Below are 18,526 nucleotides of genomic sequence, written 5' to 3'. Positions count from 1 at the left end.
ACATTTATGACCATATGCTCATGGACGGCTCATGGTTGCAGTGATTCACAGTTTTTGAAAAACCCATTGAACTGACAGCTCTGTGATGCTGACTCCTCACTCCTCTTAACCAGCAGCAGGGTCAGCTGCTTCAGATGGCTATCCTGTTTTTTCCTCTGGACACTTAATACTTAAGAAGGTACCGACAGAATCACATCAGTACTAGCGAGTATGTATTCATGATATATCAATAGGTGCCATATTGCCATAAGATATGTGGTATGACCTAGCAAAAGGCATTTTAACAATTGGACTGAAAACAGGTAGCTTAGGTAGCTTGTTCTGGTCAGTTCTAATTAAAAAGTTCTGCTTCTTTTGAGGTTCGTCACTATGACTGACCCTTTCACATTAAACATGCATTTGACCTTTTGTTAAAGATATTGTTTGGTGGAGCTTTAAAATACGATAAACACATACATTTTAACAACAAAAGACAATTTGGAATAAAAACCTCCACAGGAGGGTTATTAGCTATTAAGTATTATATCACATTGTCTTGTGTAGAATGTTTCCATGTAGCATGGAAGTCATGCAAATATTGAAATTAGTATTTAATGCAGAGATATAGGAGCCGGCAGGGCCCCAGCAGGGTTATCTCAAAAGGGCCAGAGCCACTGCTGGGAGCTACTGATGAATCAATTATTATTGGCAAACACTGCGTGTTATTAGTGTGAAATTAGAGTGTTAGAGAACAAACACTGCAGAGGACAGTCAATAATGGCACCAGACAAAGAGAAATGATGAATTCTGCGTTAAAGCAATCAAAGCAATGAGCAGCTGTCTGTCATGGAGTTAATTTGAGATGTTTTCTCAAAGTAAAACACTGCATTTGAGTTGAACTACTGTAATGAAGTACAGGTTGTTTAAACTGTTGTACCTTTCCATGACCACTGAATGTAAAAGTAGAATAGGAGTCCGCCATGCAAACTGTATTGTATGTATGCCATTTATTCTTGTGAATGTATTTCTTACTGTTCTCTGGCATACTAATATTTTAGTTATTGTATTATTCTTTGGTGCCTGTTTTGTTCATCATGTATAACTTCAAAACTATTGATGCCTTGTCTGGTATACTGTTCATGTATTGATTCATACACAGTTTGGGGTATCAGTTTAGATGATGATCCACAACATATGCATAGTCTACTTCTTCCCAATTTACAGTGTGATTTTTTTTGTTCTACTGGTGTACCAATACATTACGTACAAATACACACGTGTGTGTCCAAGGGAGTCCCTCCAGCTTTTATTGCATTTAAACACCAGACAAAATACACATGGTGTCTTTACTCAGATTTCCAAAAACTCTGATATGTTCCTGCAACCCTAATAAATCCCACACAAACCTATAATGACAACATTAACGTGAAATGTAAAATTCATTGAAACCTATGGAATTCTATTTGAACCCATTCAGTTCGAACTCATCCATTAGATGCAGTACAGACTATATTCAAATGTAAACATACTTAGTGTTGCACACTGTTAAATCATTGTGATTATGACGCAGCTGTCGTACCCATTCCCTTTGCTTTTCTATATTTTGAAATGCACAGTGACTGAGGTATCAGCAGAGTGAAACATTCTGCATAGACAGTGAAGTCTGACGCCCCCCTGCTCTCAGACCTGGAGCAGGTCGAGGCTCTTCACACCACACTGAGAAACCAACGTTGGTGTTCCAATTACCCATAGTAATTGGCCCATTGTGTTGCAGCACAGACCAATACTATTTGTGATGCACTCTATGTTGACTTGAAAGATCACAGGTCCATATGGTCAGCAGTGACTCACTCTGCCTCCCTGCTCTGAAAAACAAAAATGATGTAGGCTCAACAGCTGTGCTGTGGCTGTGTGTGTGTGTGTGTGTGTGTGTGTTTCACCTCCCCCTCAACAACTATACTACTCAGCCCACAGTCTTCAGTAGCACCAAGTACAGCACTGTACATTTAACCTTAACGCAAGTGTGTTTACTGTGTGGCGTGTTTCTCTACTGCATCGTGACAAGTAAAAAAAACGGATCAAATCAACACATGAGACTTTGTGTTGTGTTTGTATATATATATATATATATATATATATGTGTGTGTGTGTGTGTGTGTGTGTGTGTGTGTGTGTGTGTGTGTGTGTGTATGTATACATAATAACCCCCCAGTATGGGATTGAAAGGGGGATGCCGTGAAGGTTCTTGTCCCTCTCGTTTGTCTGTGGTATCCCAAGGTGTTTGCAGCTGTCCTGAACATGTGCTTTGCTGCCTTCTGGTAGTTCAATCCCCTCGGCTCTGATCATCTCCCCTCTCTTTGACACCATCCGCCCATATTTATCGAGTCCGAATGACACCCTGATGTTGTTGCTGTAGATCCTGGAGATGTAGATCAGGGAGCCAATGTCTCGCTCACTCCTGGCATACAGCCTGATGTCATCCACGTAGAGGAGGTGGCTGATGGCCACTCTTCGTGATGATCTGGCTGAGGGGGTTTAACAGTGGTGATCCGTGCGCTTCACCCCAGCTGCCATTTGCCATTCTTTTTGCAGGTTGTCTTAAAAATTTTAAGGATGGAAGCAACCTGTCGCTAACTGTGTCCCTCTGCCAGTAAAGCCAGAATTGAACCCTTCTTTTTCTCACTCAAAACTTTTCTTTTCAACTCCTTTGACATGGCTTTTTTTTTATTCCAATTACTTTTGAGGTACTACTAGTACTGGGTCCTATTGCAGGATAGTGATGACCACAGCATAGGCTTTATACTTCCTGTTAAATAATATTTGGTTCAGGTGATGGCCTGATCAGTGTCTCAAGATGTGCTTGTGCTGGAATTCAAAAGAGTCTTAAATGGAATGGAGGATTTAGTGGCATCTCGCTGTGAGGTTGCAGACTGCAACCATCTGAACACCCCTCGCCTCGCCCTCCCCCAAGCCCGAAGGACAGCCTGTGGTGGTCACTAAAAACACGAAGCACCCTTTCTAGAGCTGGTGTTTCATTTTCCCATTCTGGTGTACTGTGGAAACATGGCGGTGCAACATGGCAGACTCCATGCAGAAGACCCCCTCCCTCTGTAGATATAAAGAGCCTATTGTAAGGTGACGAAAACACAGCGATTCTTGTTTTCAGGTGATTATACACTAATATATAAAATATAATTGTTTATTGTTTGTTTTTTCATACATACTTCTATTTCATTCATTTAACAGGTTACAGTGTTCCTAATTCAGGGCTTGATGCAGTATTAATGCCTTTAGGTAAGTTGAGTGGATGGAAGTTGGAGAAGAAAACAGCTTTTTCCACTGTGCAGTAATTGGTACACAAGCATAGAAAACAGGTCATCTCAGTGTGTATGAATACATATGGACAAAAACTGAGGCACTAAAAAGAAAAAGGTTTCATTAAGATTGTTGATGTAGTTCTGTTGGATAAATGGTAAATGGACTGTATTTATATTGCGCTTTTCTAGTCTGACGACCACTCAAAGCGCATTACAACGCTAGACACAACACAAGAGGACACAAGAGGCGTGCAGTCTGGTGCTGATGTTCAGACTTGGAGCATTCCCTCATACCTGTTCCTGTTCCTGTTCTGTGGTCTGAGCTATGTCATGTTGTACAGCTAACTCTTCATGTGCAGAACATTCAGGAGTGTCAATCTGGACTAGTATTACATTTCTGCTTTTTTGTAATATTTCATTAATATTTCTTTCAAACCCGGATGAAATTAATTATGTATCATCTCTGACCATTTCAGCCTCAGTCATGGATGTTAATCTACTAAAAAGACTCTTGGGCTACAGGAGCCATGATTTATGTTTTGGTGCTAATCAGAACAGAAAAAAGCTTTTTTAAATATCTAATCTCAGAGACATACTTATAACAGCTGTAGGTACCAGTTGCTTTTCATAATTTTTATCATACCCTTCCTGTCCAGTGAAAACCATGTATCTCACTGGTGGTATACCTAAGGGATAGTGTAGAGAGAGCAGGTTCTGTAGAGTGAGCATAATCATGTCAAATTTGAAGAAGTGACCTGAGAGGGACGTAGCTGGCGACAGAGTATGGTTTTTTTGTAAACAACAAAATATGTTACAAAGTAGAGTATGGTCATTTTAAATCAATACAATATGTTTTAATAACTATTTTGTGTCACATTATTGAATGCTTTAGTTGTAAGCCGTGTTCTATCTGCTCTCTCTACATTATCCCTGACATATTTCCCACTTCACTTGAAATGTGTGCATCTTAACATCAGTTAGACATACTGTGCTGCCAGCCTGCTAAAAGATAAGCCTAAATGAAACAGGGTTTTTTGGGAGTCTTCTAAAAGCTATTTGCCTTGCTCACCAAAGGTAAACTCTGTTCTACACAATATTGTTAAATACAGCAGGAAATTATACGCATCCACCACACAGCACAATCTGTTTTGTGTTTGTTTTCAGGTGTTTGCTCTGGAGTTCCTCTGTAGTATCACATGTGCTGCAGCTCATACTGGGGGTCTATTATTTCCTGACTGCGAGAGATGCGCTTCACATGCAGGTTTATGATGCTAACAATAGATTTGATTTTAATTAGAGAGCACAGCAAATTCCATTATGGAAATATCAGTTCAGTTTGATTTATTTAATGTTCATACTCCAGCAGTTAATGCAATCACTTTCCTGTTTAACTTCATGCTTCAGTTCATTCACAATTGCACCAGTATTATCTAAACCGGTCACTTTGCTGATCAGGGTTTCAAAATCATTGAAAGGTGCTAATTCAAGATAAGTTCTCGACAAAGGACCAGTTGGGAGGGTTATTTGAAATCTGATAAATTACAATTCCATCATTTTACTAATTAATAACAGTCTTTTAGTCCTAAAGTAACCTTAAGTCGGCCCACCTCAAAGTTCTTAATATCTTAATATCTCCACAGTTGCCACAACTACATGTTATGGTTATGTTATGTATGTACTTAGTATGTGTTGAACATGGGACAATATGGCTTAGTAATCAGCCAGCCTGGTGCTTCATATAGCCAATGACATTCTGAAAAGGAGGATATGCTGCTTCACTGGGTAATTTATAACCAAATCGAGGAATTCAGTGCAAATAGGGGTATTACACAGGGTTTGAAGTTATAAATAAATTAAATGCTGTCAATATATAGATATATAGTCTAGATATTATCGTAGAAACACAAAATCTGAATATAGGTGAGCCAAATATAGATTGCCTGAATAGAAATGTAGATATTGTTTTGTTTTGTTTTTTGGGAGATGAATGTCTTGACATACCATTAGAAAAAAGCAATTATGTAGTGATGTTATCAATTTTTATTGAGCTTGGACTAGGCTAGGGCTGCATGCTGTGGTCCCATTGTGTTTTCCAGCTAATAAGGCCCAGATATGTTCATCTGAAGGCATCTATTTGCAAAAAAATATTCAGGCAGAAATAAAAGCCCAATACTTCATCATGTTCAAACTTCCAATACTAAACACCAGTTGCACTTACAGTGATTCTGACGGCCGGAGTGTTACATTTCAAAAGAGACTAAAACCATGCATGTAGTCCAAATGATTCAAGAACAGCTTTCAGTTTACATTTGGTGTCCCTTGGATGGCTCATGCATTCACCTCGTCTAGGCTCAATTAATGTAATGCCCATCTTGCGAGACTTCCCAAAAAGGGAGTTCTCATTGGGACAAGAAAGATTAGTCCAATACTTAGATCACTTCACTGGCTTCCAATAACGTACAGAACTGATTTTAAAATCTTGCTCACTGTCTACAAATCACTTAATGGTCATTGCTCATTGCTTGCAGAACCCTCAGATCATCAGACACTGGTCCCCTAACTGTATCTGTGATCAGGAGGAAATCTGCTGAGGGTGCCTTCAGTTATAATGGGTCCACTATTTTGAAAGAAAATTCTGATGATATAAGCTGCTCTGCCACCATACAAGAAATCTTTATATATTTTCAGTTAAATCATCATAATCACTGTCATGCTACTTCCGTAGACTGAACAGTGATAAAGCCGTCGGCTCCTCCTAATCTCCTCCCTCCTGAACATTCCCCTCAGCCTTCATGAAAATGAATAGGGAGCTGGGGAGAGCATCAATTATTCAAAGTCAATTATTCAGCAGGTTTTTTTTTTTTCTTTAGGACACAGCGCATGGTGTCTGTGTGCTTCAGGTATTTTTAGGATTCTATCATGCTGGATATCTGCACCCCATGATAGTCACATGGAAAACAATAAGAACACTCTCCCAGAGTCTTGGTTCTTGTATAAAACACTTGCCTTCTTTGTCATCTCAACATGTTGCTTCTGATTTCTGAATTTATAATGAATCAACATGACACATTTAAGCACTTTCATACTTTAGCACGGCTTGTGGATTAATATTACAAGCTGTGTGAGACGATATCTATTTGTTTTGCAATAGAAAACACTTGGTCTTTAATCTTCATTTTAAGTAAAACATGCTGTTTACCACTGAGCCTCCAAAAGCATCTGGCAAGAGAAGTACCAACGACTCTCAAAGCCCCCATCTCGGCTTTCATATCTGACGCCTCAAGGACTGGGATCATTTTTATCACAGATGGCATCTGTTCAGTGAAAAAAGCGTGTTTTCAAACTAAGAATTTTATCATTTTGACATATTTGAAACCGTCTCCTACATGTCCCTCCGAGCACACATTTGTACATCTAAGCAACAAGCAGGCTTAAATGGAAGTACCAGAGAGACACTCGTAGATATAGTCACCCATAGATATGCTGACCTGTTTGTGCATAACATCAGTTCTAATATTTCATTTATTGTGCATGGATCAGCTTTGGCCTGTCCGTTTCTGTGCCCATCCAACACTTTGATATGGTATTGTATAATGACAATAAAACTGAACCTTGAACCTTTAATCTTGGTCTAAAATACGAGGGAATGCCCATTGTTCCAATGTCCAAAAAATGTCTGAAAAAGCCACCCAATGTCCCCCTGATTGGCTTGTGTCCGTTACTTGGTTAACATTAGGGTTAGATGCCAGGTTAGATGGTGAGGGCTTTAAAGAAATGTCAGGGTCAGAGCCAACCAAAGGCCGAGTAAGAAAAATTAAAGGGAACTGGAAAAACAAACCTTTGGAACAATGGCATAGCAACAAAGTATATTGGGCTATTGGGCAAGCTGGCATTAAATTTGTTGTGGATATCTATGAACAACAGAAAAATGATTTGCATTGAATTTGTTGACTGCTGACCCATCAGAAATCTGTCAAGAAATCATCCTCAAATTCTGCTAGAACCCTCTCTCCCAGCGCATTTTAGAAATGTGACAGTCGAGTGAGAAAGCAGCAAACGTAGGGAGAAAGGAGAAATTAGTGCTGACACACAATCCAAGGAGGGTTGAATCTAGGCCAACTATCTGGTGTTTCCTTAGTGAAATCTAATGTATTAACAGCATATGCCAACAAAACATTATGTAAATATGTGCACATACTGAGATGTAAGGTGAGCACTGACTTTTGCCCTCATCATTCTGCACAGTTGACTGTGTAGTTTAAGGTCTCTGAGGCATCAAGCTGAAGCATCAGGCTGTTTTATTTCTTAAATGTAGCCTCTTTACTTTGTCTCTTTAAACACCTGTGTACAAAAGTGGATGGATGCTGCTGCAGATAATAGACAGCTGATAAGGCTTCAGGTTATGGAATGGTGGAAATTTTAATTGTTATGCAGTTTTGCATAATAAAACCCAATAAAACAAACATATAATCTAAGCTGAACTTCACTACATGTGATTTTATGTCTTGTGCATTAGAGAATGTGTTTCATACAAAGCCAATTTGACAGACATGTCCTTGTTTTTAAGAGCTTATTATCTGTCTGTTTCCCCTGAGATCACAAAAGCTGCATGCTCAGGCAAATGTGCTTCTTCTTATCTAGACAATGGTGATGAATCTCAATGCGGAGATGAAACTTCACTGAGTTGAAATAACTACATGATTAGGCCTGATGGAGGTTACAACCTTTACAGCTCTTTATTTTTTAAGTGGCCCCACGTTTTTGTCCACCCCCCCCCCCCACACCCTTACCAGCATGTCTCAGTCAGCAAACAAGTTTTGCTGCCGTCAGACCAGAGACCTCAGTCATATTTTTGATAGAGGGACAGTATTGTTCAGGTGATAAAACTAGTCTGTCAGGTTTAAGAAGGAGGAGACAACATTCACAGGTTACTGAGACTGGAAGTCTCATTGCTATTGATTTATGGACAACCCCTTGTCCCTGAAGTGAGAGACAAAGAGGAGCTGTGATGTTGTATTTGTGCTTCTCGCATGCACACAGTCCAGCAGGGCAGGGAGGGTCAATCAGTGTAATCAGGAGGCTAATGCAAAGAGGCAGCAGAGAGAATAGAGTCAGTCCTCTGACACCTTCATGAAAAGGCATGACATTTCATCCTGGCATGTTTCCGCCAGCTTACCACTGTGACGCGCTGCAGCAGAGCACCCGGCAGCGACACGCCCAGCACCAGTTCAAATGCTCAAATGAACCACATCACACTCTTTCCGAGCCTTGGAGCCACACAATGACGTGACATAACATGTTAGCTTTGACTTTTTTCTCCTTCCAGTCAGAGTGATGGCGCTGGTATTGTGTAATCACACATCTCTTACTCACTCACACCATTGGTCAGAGCTTCGAATAAGTACGGAGAGTTTCATATCAAATTATCACCGGAAGGATCTTCAAGAGATCATGCTGTCACACTGCAAACATTAGACAAAGGACGTCTTAGGGACAGTTTTGTGGTCTGATAATGAATGCGGTAGCAGTGGTGAAAGGTCACTGTACCCTGTAAAAGAGTAAGGCATCAATGCTTGGACCATTTTATTTTAGCTGACTCGATGTATTATTTAGTACTTTTAGTGGGTGTTGATGAGTTAACAGATATTCTAAAGAGGCAGACTATCAGATGGACACATTAAATACATTAAAAAGTTTAAGGGACTGTATGACCCTTAAAACCCTCCCCAGCAAATCAATATTTTTCTTCTGAGCCTCCTCTTGACTTTACCAAATATCAAAATGAAAGCCCACTTTGTGATTTATTTTCTCTTTTGAAAACATTTTTAATAATAAATATTAAAAGAGAGGAATTAATCTGGGATGAGGAAAACGCTGAGAGACCCTTCCAAGCTCTGCCCGAAAATTAAAGCAACCCTCCCTTACAAAACCATCACACTTCTCTGACCCCCTCTCACCCCCTGCTAATTTTCTTACAGCTGCTGACACTCTTCAATAAACCAATAAAGTCATGATGAGATGAATTGTTCTGTGGTTCTTGTGCTAATCCCTCTTGGGTTCTCTGGGCTCACCCTGAGGTCGAGGAGGGTGACGAGCTCAGACCTGTGGAAAAAACCTGGAGTGGCACCTGTGCTCCTTGATGAAAGGAGCCAGTTGAGGCGGTTTGGGAGGTCAGGAGTTATTTTTCATACATGCAGCTGGGAGGACGCTCAGGCGCAGACCCAGAAAACACTGGAGGGATTATTTTTATCTCATTGAGCTGGGAACACCTCAGGATCCCCGAGAAGAGCTGGAGCACCGGCTGAGAAGGATGTGGATGGAGGCATGGATGATGGACAGACGTGGCCAACACACAACATTTTCTTAGTTTTCTTTTTTTTAATTTAACTTAAAACAACACCATGCAACCTTGGATACTGGCAGCCACTGCAGTGTAAGAGTACTGCACACACAGAAGAATCATCAAGTCAACAAACTGATTGAAAAATATAAAATATACAACCATTATTAACCCCTTAACGCCCATTGTCGCAAATTTGCATCATACCACTTTAATCCACATTGCAGCTGAATCCTGCATGCATTCCTCTAATGCCGGTTTGTGCATATTCAACACACACCTAGGAACCTTTGCAAGCACTGGTTTCTCATTGGACCGGTGAAGTGAAAACTACAGCCGTTGTGTTGTTGTTACAATGTAATGGTTGTAAGCAATTTTGTGGCTGTTTTGATGAAATAAATTAATTTTGTGGCTTTTATGACGCACATTTATGAATTCTGAAAAAAAAAGTATTTTTATTGCATTTAAGCATTAACGCCTGTTGTCGCTAATTTGCATCATACCTAAATTTAGATCTATTGTATGTGCTACAGAAAAATTAACAAACTCCTCTTAATTTAGGATCAATTTGAAAGCAAAAACACAAAGAATTAATTTTTTAATATAATTCTAAATGAATTCAGGTGTCAAGGGGTTAAAGTGTGCTACCATTAGCTTTTCTGAGCTCATGTTAGCTGCAGCCTTAACATCAGACTACGTGAGCTGTAGAAACAACTATCTTGAGCAGCAACTTTAGACCCGTAACGCTTTGCTGCAGGAAACTGCCAAAGAGTTATAGAATGTCACACCAAACATCAAGCAAATTTGTCACATGGTGTGATGTGAATGATACGGTGTGGTGAGTTGAAAATATTCACTTTGAGCCAAAAACTCTCGTATGATGGGGCTTTGCCGAGTGTTGTTTGGAGAGCACCGGGTGGAGCAGAGGGACAGAGCTGCTGCTCACTTACAGTCTGGTCTGCCTCCCTTTTCCTTTTCTCCAATCATATTTCTGTTTTCCCGGACCCATCCCAGTCTTCTAATCGCCTTCAGCAAGCTAATTTCCAGCCACTGAGGTCAGTTGGGCTCTGGTCCGAGCCTGCAGCCTTTCTGTCCTGAGTCAACCTTCTCGGACTGCTAACAGCCAACCGGATTCGCTCCAGCTGGCCTGCTAGCTTCCTGTCAGCTCTAGCTCCTGACACGGTGATCCAAATTGGCTGGCTACCAAAACAGCCCCCTCAAGAAACCGAGGCTCTGGAAGACCTTGAGGCTCCCTGCCATCTGTTGGTTCTCCATGGGCAGCCCAGCAGAGACCTGCTCCCGGTACTTCTTTGGCGGCCCGGCTGAGACCTGCTCCTGGTTCTCCATCCCCATAACTGCAAACCTGAATCCGGTGTCAGCCTTCTTTTTTCCTGAGCTGTAGCTGTCTCCAGATCTGCCGAGGCTGTGCTGCAGCAGCCTCCTGCGGCTGTGTTTCAGCAGCCTTCTGTTTCCTTGGCTCCACCGGTTCATTTGCTAGTCTCCCAATCACCGGCTTTCAGACCAGTCTTTGGTCCCACACTCTGGCCTCCTGACCCTGGTCCTGATCTCCAGGTCTCCACAGGGCTTTTGTTCATGTCTCCAGCCTCCAGAGTGTTTCACCTTCACCACCAGTCTTGCCTGTCTGCTCAGCCTCCAGGCTCACCTCCTGAGAGGCTCCATATGTCTGTTTGTCCACACAAGCTGTTAGCCACATGATCTGTGGCATCTGGCACCACAACAGCTCTGCTTACCTGTCCAGCCTGCAGGCTGCTCATCTGACGTCTTCGGCTCTTCTCAGTCCAGCTCTCCATTTCTCAGCTGCTTTTCTTCACTGCACCACACACCCTGAGACTTTTTCTCCTTTGCCCATCACCTGACTGCCTGACATCCCTCATCTGCTCTGCAGTTGCCTGGACTTCCCTGCCCACGTCCTCACCTACAACTCATGCTGTGATTCTCGAGCTTATGTATTAGTATTCTGTTTATCTGTTAACCTGATACCTGTATCTGGTTTCAACCTGCCTGACCTACTGTTTTTTTTTTTGCCTGTTTATTGGACTTCAGTTTCCTTTCTGCTCTTTGGAGGAATTCCTCCTAGGAGGGGATGAGATGAGCACTACTTTTTAATACAACCACTGCTATTACTACGGAAATATATAAATTATTTGTCTCCATTTGACCCTGGCATTACATAGTTAACACAAAGTTGAATAAGGTTCTGTCTCAGAGTTATGGGATTCCAAAATCTCTTTCTGTCACTTCTTATTTATTTGTATGAGCAAATGTAGAAAGCCAGTCTCTGATTTGTCACATGCTTGTAGCAAAACATTCAGGTTCCCTGTGACAAAGTCCTGCCTGCTAAAACCTTCTGATGACAAATACCAGAGTGATTCACAACTTGTGTCCTTGAAGATCTGCAGCAAACATAAAACCTCAACAGAAACCTGTGGGTCATTTTAACAAATGAACCCTTGGAAATGGTCTATCCACACACTCACTACAGAGGAGTTACAGACAGAATAGCGATAGCAATATCAAAATTATTTCCACAACACATTTCCTACACAGGGGCAATTCAGTTTGTCTACATAAATAAAAGCGAAAGAACATTAAAAGAAAGTACAGAGCACATAAAAGGTGGTTAAAAAGAGAATTAAAACAAAATATAAAACAAAAATACAAAGTATGCAGAATAGATAAAAAACATAGAAGAAGTAGCCTTGACTGTGTTTTTTTCTCTTCTGAAACACTGATTAGAAAACCAAAGAGTAAAAACTAGAATACAATAAGAATAAAGAGCAGGTTTTAGAGCTCAATCACATAAAGGCACATAAAAATAGAACTGTTTTCAACCTGAGGCCACATCTTAGGTCTCTGGCAGTGTGTCCTCGTTGTGTGCAGCATAAAAACATGACAGACTGTTGTGCCAGATGTTGGGCAGAATAGAATAGAAATAATAGAAGAGGAGAAAACATTTGGAAAGTGATGTTTACCAATAATCACATATTTAAATTCTCTGAGGCATCATGCACAAAGCATGAGTTAATTTGAGGTTTCAGAAACAAAGGTTCAACAAATAATCACAAATCCGATAATTAACACGCATAAAGAAATAGATTATTTAGGTTATAAAAACAGCAAAGCATATTTCCCTGTCACAGTGTCCTCAGTCTCTTATCTGCTGCCATTCTATTCATCTCTTCACCTGCCCATCCAGTGCTTTTCCACTCTCACTCCCCTTGCCAGCCACGCCCACCTGTCCACTCACCTAATCTCCATTTCCAATCAGCCCAGTACTTAAGCTGCTCTCTCACACTCAGTCAGTGCCAGATTGTTCCTTGCCTTCATGCAGGACTCTCTTTGAGGTTAAACTTGATGTTCATCAGCCTGGTCCTGCTGAGCAGTGGGGTGATGATGATGTAGGAAGAATTCCTCTGATACAAGCTTGAGTTAAAGAGAACTTTATAAACAAGCAGTATCAGATCAGATGCCGGCCATCTGAGAGAGCTTCAGGGTCAGATCGGAAAACTCTGCCCTTAACATGCAGACAACACAACATATAACATAATGGTTGTCTTAGTCCACCCATAACCTTCCTAACTCAAAAACAAGATCATTTTCTGGAAATTATCCCACGGAGGAGTGTTTTCCTCCACAGCTGCAGACTATACCTGTCGACCTTTGTTCACCTTAATAGGTTATTTACGTCCAGGTAGGTCCCTATGTTTACACCACCACATCTGGTCTCCCTCTTACTGATCTGGCCCTGTGTGACCTCACATACCACAACCAAGAGTGGCCAACATCTTAGACCTCAGTTGACCTCTAACCATGCTAACTCTAACATATATTTGATACTCCCCCAGCAGCCCCTCACTGGAGTGAGAGACTGTGAGGACTGTGAATCACTGCACACTGAACATTTACACGTCCACCTCCACCTGCACCTTCTGTGTACCTAACATTTAAGTACACACACACACACACACACACTTAACCTAATTATATACATTTTAGTATATTGGCACATTTCATTTTCATTGGTATATTTTATTGTTTACTGTTTATATACATTTTAGTATATTTCAGCTGCTGTCGGTACATTTCACTAGTATATTTTATTCTGTTGGTACATTTCACTGTGTATATTTTATTCTGCTTGTAGATCTTATTCTGTTAGTACATTTCATTGGTATATTTTATTGCCTTAGTATATTTTCATTCTGGTATATTTTTAATTGCATTTACGGATATTTTTATTGAATGTTGGTTTATTTTATTGTAGTTATCTTAATTTTATTCTTTCTAATCTTTCTTATCTTTCTTATTATCTTGTTTCTTACATGGGGGTTGCAATGCAAATTTCATTGACATGTCATGCTCAATGACAATAAAGAATCTTGAATCTTGAATACTTGATTCATCTGATCATATACCTCAAATCTATAATAGCAATCTCTGTGTACTGGTGGTGCTGCATTTGGGTCCTAACCCTACCCGTCACATTTCCCTGTATTTCCCCTCACACCAAAAATAATATTCACAGCTTGAGGTTTCATCAGTCTACATAACAAAGGGTTTCTTTCTTTCTTATTTTTATAAATGTTCACTATTTTCTTGGTGACAGTTCTGTGCCTGCATTCTACCTCAATATTACAGCATGAATAATTAAACTATCAAAAAAGAATAATTCTGAGCCTGTTTTGCTCATTGTATTTATTATGATAAGACAATGTGTTACATTTTCTGTACTGATTAATTGATCATGTTAGGGTAACTGCTAGGGCAGTGCTGTAGGTAGGTGTGGATTCTAAAGTTACACAAATATATTTATAAATATCTGTTCAGATTGCTTTGTCCATATTCTATATTCTTCTTAAAATCTGACAGTTTTTAAGCAAAGCTTGTGTGTTAGTGTATTGAATACACTGAACATTTACATATATTATTTAAAGAAACATAGCTATATTTATATCATAATGTAATGATAACCCGAGAAAACCTGTTGGAAGTGCTGACGTGGGGCTTGAACATGTTATTTTCAGAAACTGTACATTGTTCAAACAGGGCTAATGAGCAGCATCACAGTTTTCTCTGAATTTTGGAGCAGGAAATTATGTGACATCCAGTTTTTCACAGCAGACAGGCCTCTATTCATCAGCATAACAGTGGAAATGACTGTGCATAATTTGGGAAAAAGGTAAATATACATAGACAACAGTAAGGGACCAAGAACAGAGCCCTGAGGTACTCTACATTTCACTTCAGAAAATATCAGTTTACTATTTGAGTCCAGGAGACTAGAAAAGGTTGTGTTTCAGTCACTGCTACAGGCTTCTATAGGGCCTGATGCTGCAGTGAAAGGGGCCAGGACCACAGGGGATCCCTCAGACTGCGGTTAAAGTTGACAAATCTACGTGGTGAGTGGTAAACATATCAGTGCCAACATTACAAGGACAGGCTGGTGATACTTCAAATTTAATAAGAAAGTGATGTGACATCACTGATGTAACAGGAGAGAGAGAATCGGAGCAGAGACCTCTATCCTGCATGATGCAGTCAAATCAAGGGTGGAGTCAGTAGGTCCAGGCACAAACTGAATGAAACCAAAATTGCCAGAAAAAATTTACTTTTTTTGATTGAAGACCTAAACACTGAAATCACCAAGAATTAAAATCAAATAAGGTCTGGGATAAATTCTAAAAATTGGGAATAAGCACCAACATTACAGAGTACAACAAGGTGGTTAATAAGAGTCTGTTGCCCTGGATAAAGCAATTCATAGTTGCACACCTGTTTAATAGCCTGAGCAACATGGGCATTGGTACAGTCAGGTGGTGAAGCTTCATCAGTATTTAATGGTGACAAAACATTTGATTTAAGCCATCACATAAAGCAGCCTTTCCAGACTATGCTGGGGGATTTAACAGTAAGGCTATGGTTGGCAGCTGTGTATAAAACTAAATTTGAGGGCAGCAGCTGTCAGTAATAGGTGACTCTGTAGGGCTACCAGCAGATGGATGCAATTCATTGGAACAAGATAGCATATCTTATATAAGTGGCTTGCCCACGCGATGGTGTGGAGACTGTGATTATCTTAGATATTTTGCTTTCTAAGAATTTATCAGGTGGTTTGTGGGGCACTTGACCACCGCCAATCACATTTTTGTGATTGCAATATTTACGGAAACTTGTACGTAACACAACTGGCAGGTGGTAAAGCAGGCTATCAGCCTACAAGATCCCTGGCCGGACATTTAACTAAGCTAATTAACTCCAAATCCACAATAATTATAGACCTAGGATGTTATCACCTGTGAGCTGTAAATATTTTCAAGACACATTTGCAGTGATAATGTAGTTAATAGCTTCTATAGTTATCCACACAGTGAGCTTGTTTAGCATTCAGAATTTGTGCGTCATTGTCACGATGCACGCCTCAGTTATGCTGCCCATTCTGTCCCTCTTCAGCCATGTTTCCTATTTCCCAGGCCCTTTCAACATTATTCTTTACCTGTCCACCAGAGGCCCCAGGTCTTGCAGCTCCAATCTGCCCTGCAATCACCTCATGCCCCTCACCTGAGCTTCTCCGCCCATCTCCCCAGCTGCACCATCAGCCACTCATACATATGCTGATCCATTTTTTTCCTTTTGGTTTCTTTTGTTTGGGAAATTTATGCCATGCTTCATGCCTTTGAATTCCAGCCATTTGTATTTTTATCTAATAAGCCCCTAGCTTCTTTTGAAAATCAAGTTTCCAAAGAAATCTCTGAGCCTGCTTTGGATTTTGGAAGATTTTATAGGCATTGCTCTCATTTTAGTTGAGCAGAGGTGATTGTGATAAGACACTATGTCGTTCCTCTCTGTGCTGCTGTCAGCTGTCATTTCAGTCTGAGCTTGATCGGTCAGGCCCCCCTCCACTTTTCAGTCAGCCCCAGATTGTGATCCACCTCCAAGTGTAATCTGTTGAGCTCCTCAGGAATCCTGCAGGTCCATCCAGCTCTTCAGACACAATCGTCCTCACATCCTAACTACCACCAATGTGTCCTTACTCCACAAGTGACATCCCTCTGCATCCCTCTAACACATACTAACCTCACTTAATTCACAATGGGGTCTAAACACTCTTCTCAGTATCTCTTCAGCCTTTAATTTATTGTGCACTAAAAATCAAATAAACTCATTCTATGTTTAATTCTGTTAGTAAGCAGAGCTAACTGACCCCACCTTCCCTGATGAATCATTAAAGGGTACCTCATTGGATTAATATGGCACTAGAGGTGGCGGACAAACAAGGCTCAGATATCCTGATTTTTATTCACCAGGCTGAGTCGAGCTCCTACAATACTGGATCATATATTTCCCATAATGCACCCGTATAGCATTTTTATAACCCCTCCTGTCTGGTAAACACCCCTGTCTTGCAAACTCCATGCCCCCCGTTTGCAATTTGCTGATCCCTTCAGCTTTACAGAGCATTATGAGTTCCAGCTCATCATTCAGCGTCCGGCCCACAACTTTAATTAATTAATGCATGCTCCCCAGAAGATAAATCATTTTTATTTATATGACCCCATGACTTTCTGTGTGTGGTGATCGCCAATCGGTGGCTTGTGGGCCAAATCTGGCCGACCAAAGCCTCCTGTCCAGGCTAACATAAAAAGGGTTAACGTTACTCACCAGTGGAAGAGGTTCAGTCTGTCCTGAGAGTGGTTGGCGATTAGACAACCCCTGGCAACGAGACAACAAATCCATAATTCATGGTTCACCAGTTTTACACAATTAAATTACTCCTCAGCTCCATCCTCTCTGCCCCATGCACCATCAAACTGGTCGGCTCCCAGGCTGGCCATTCCCTGGAACCGACAGCAGCACATTGGCTGCACTACAGGAAGTAACTCGAGAGTTGTCAAAGAATCACTAAGGCCAGGAACAGTCTATTCAATTCAATCTCATTTGACGGATGGTCACCGTGTCAGATCTAATGGCCACAGTGCCATAAACCTGTGCCGTGTCTTGGTCGGGTAACTGTCTGACATGTATGCTCACAGCACAATCACACACGACCGGGGAGGCAGGTGAAGCAACTGTCAATCAAACTGACAGAAGCGTTGTGTGTGTGTATGATGTCTTGTGTACTGAAAAACTCTATAACATTAAAAGCAATGCAGGAGGCGGTGTAACCTTCAGCCCAGTCTGTCATTATTTACACATCTACTGGTTAGCATCCAGATAACAAATAGAACAGATACAACCAGTTTCACATATTATTGTTTTATTTCCATAGTCATTTATTCTACAAGGAGCAGTCTTGGCTGTGCTGGCTGCATCAAACAGGCCATTTTTACATTAGATCTGGAATGAGCAGCTAGCTAACCACATGCTACTGGAGTAAAGATCAGCATATTCCTGCAGTTAGGACTGGGGATGATGTTCTGACAGCACAGCCAGCTGCTCGCCGGCCTGATGAAGTGCTTCCACTGTTTCTCACCAACGTTTTTGACTCGGTCATGGTTCTCCCTCGAGGAAATGTCAAACAGGCATGACATGTTAGTCCTTTTATTGGGGTGTCGTCCCAGATGCTGCATGACAAGTTGTTTAGCATGTCAGACTACAAGGGAAAAGACGCTCTCTGGTAACTGGTCGGCAACGACAAAATCATGCCAGAATCGGGCTAGATTCATGTAGTGTCAACCCGTCGTAAGCTTGTCCATTAGACGCAAGAGGCTTTACTTGGGTTTGTTGTCGTTGGCCAACTGTTGTATAAGTCCCAGAAGAGGAGTTTTTTGTTGATATAGGGACCCCTTCACTGGTAGCTGAACTGTGGGTTTTGTATTGGGCATTGACTGCCTCCTTGGTGGAGGTCAGAAAGCATTTTCTGGTTAAATAT

The sequence above is a fragment of the Chelmon rostratus genome, chromosome 16 (genome assembly GCF_017976325.1).
Source record: "Chelmon rostratus isolate fCheRos1 chromosome 16, fCheRos1.pri, whole genome shotgun sequence".
NCBI classification, from domain to species: Eukaryota; Metazoa; Chordata; class Actinopteri; order Chaetodontiformes; family Chaetodontidae; genus Chelmon; species Chelmon rostratus.
Note: the sequence above shows the minus strand (reverse complement) of the source record.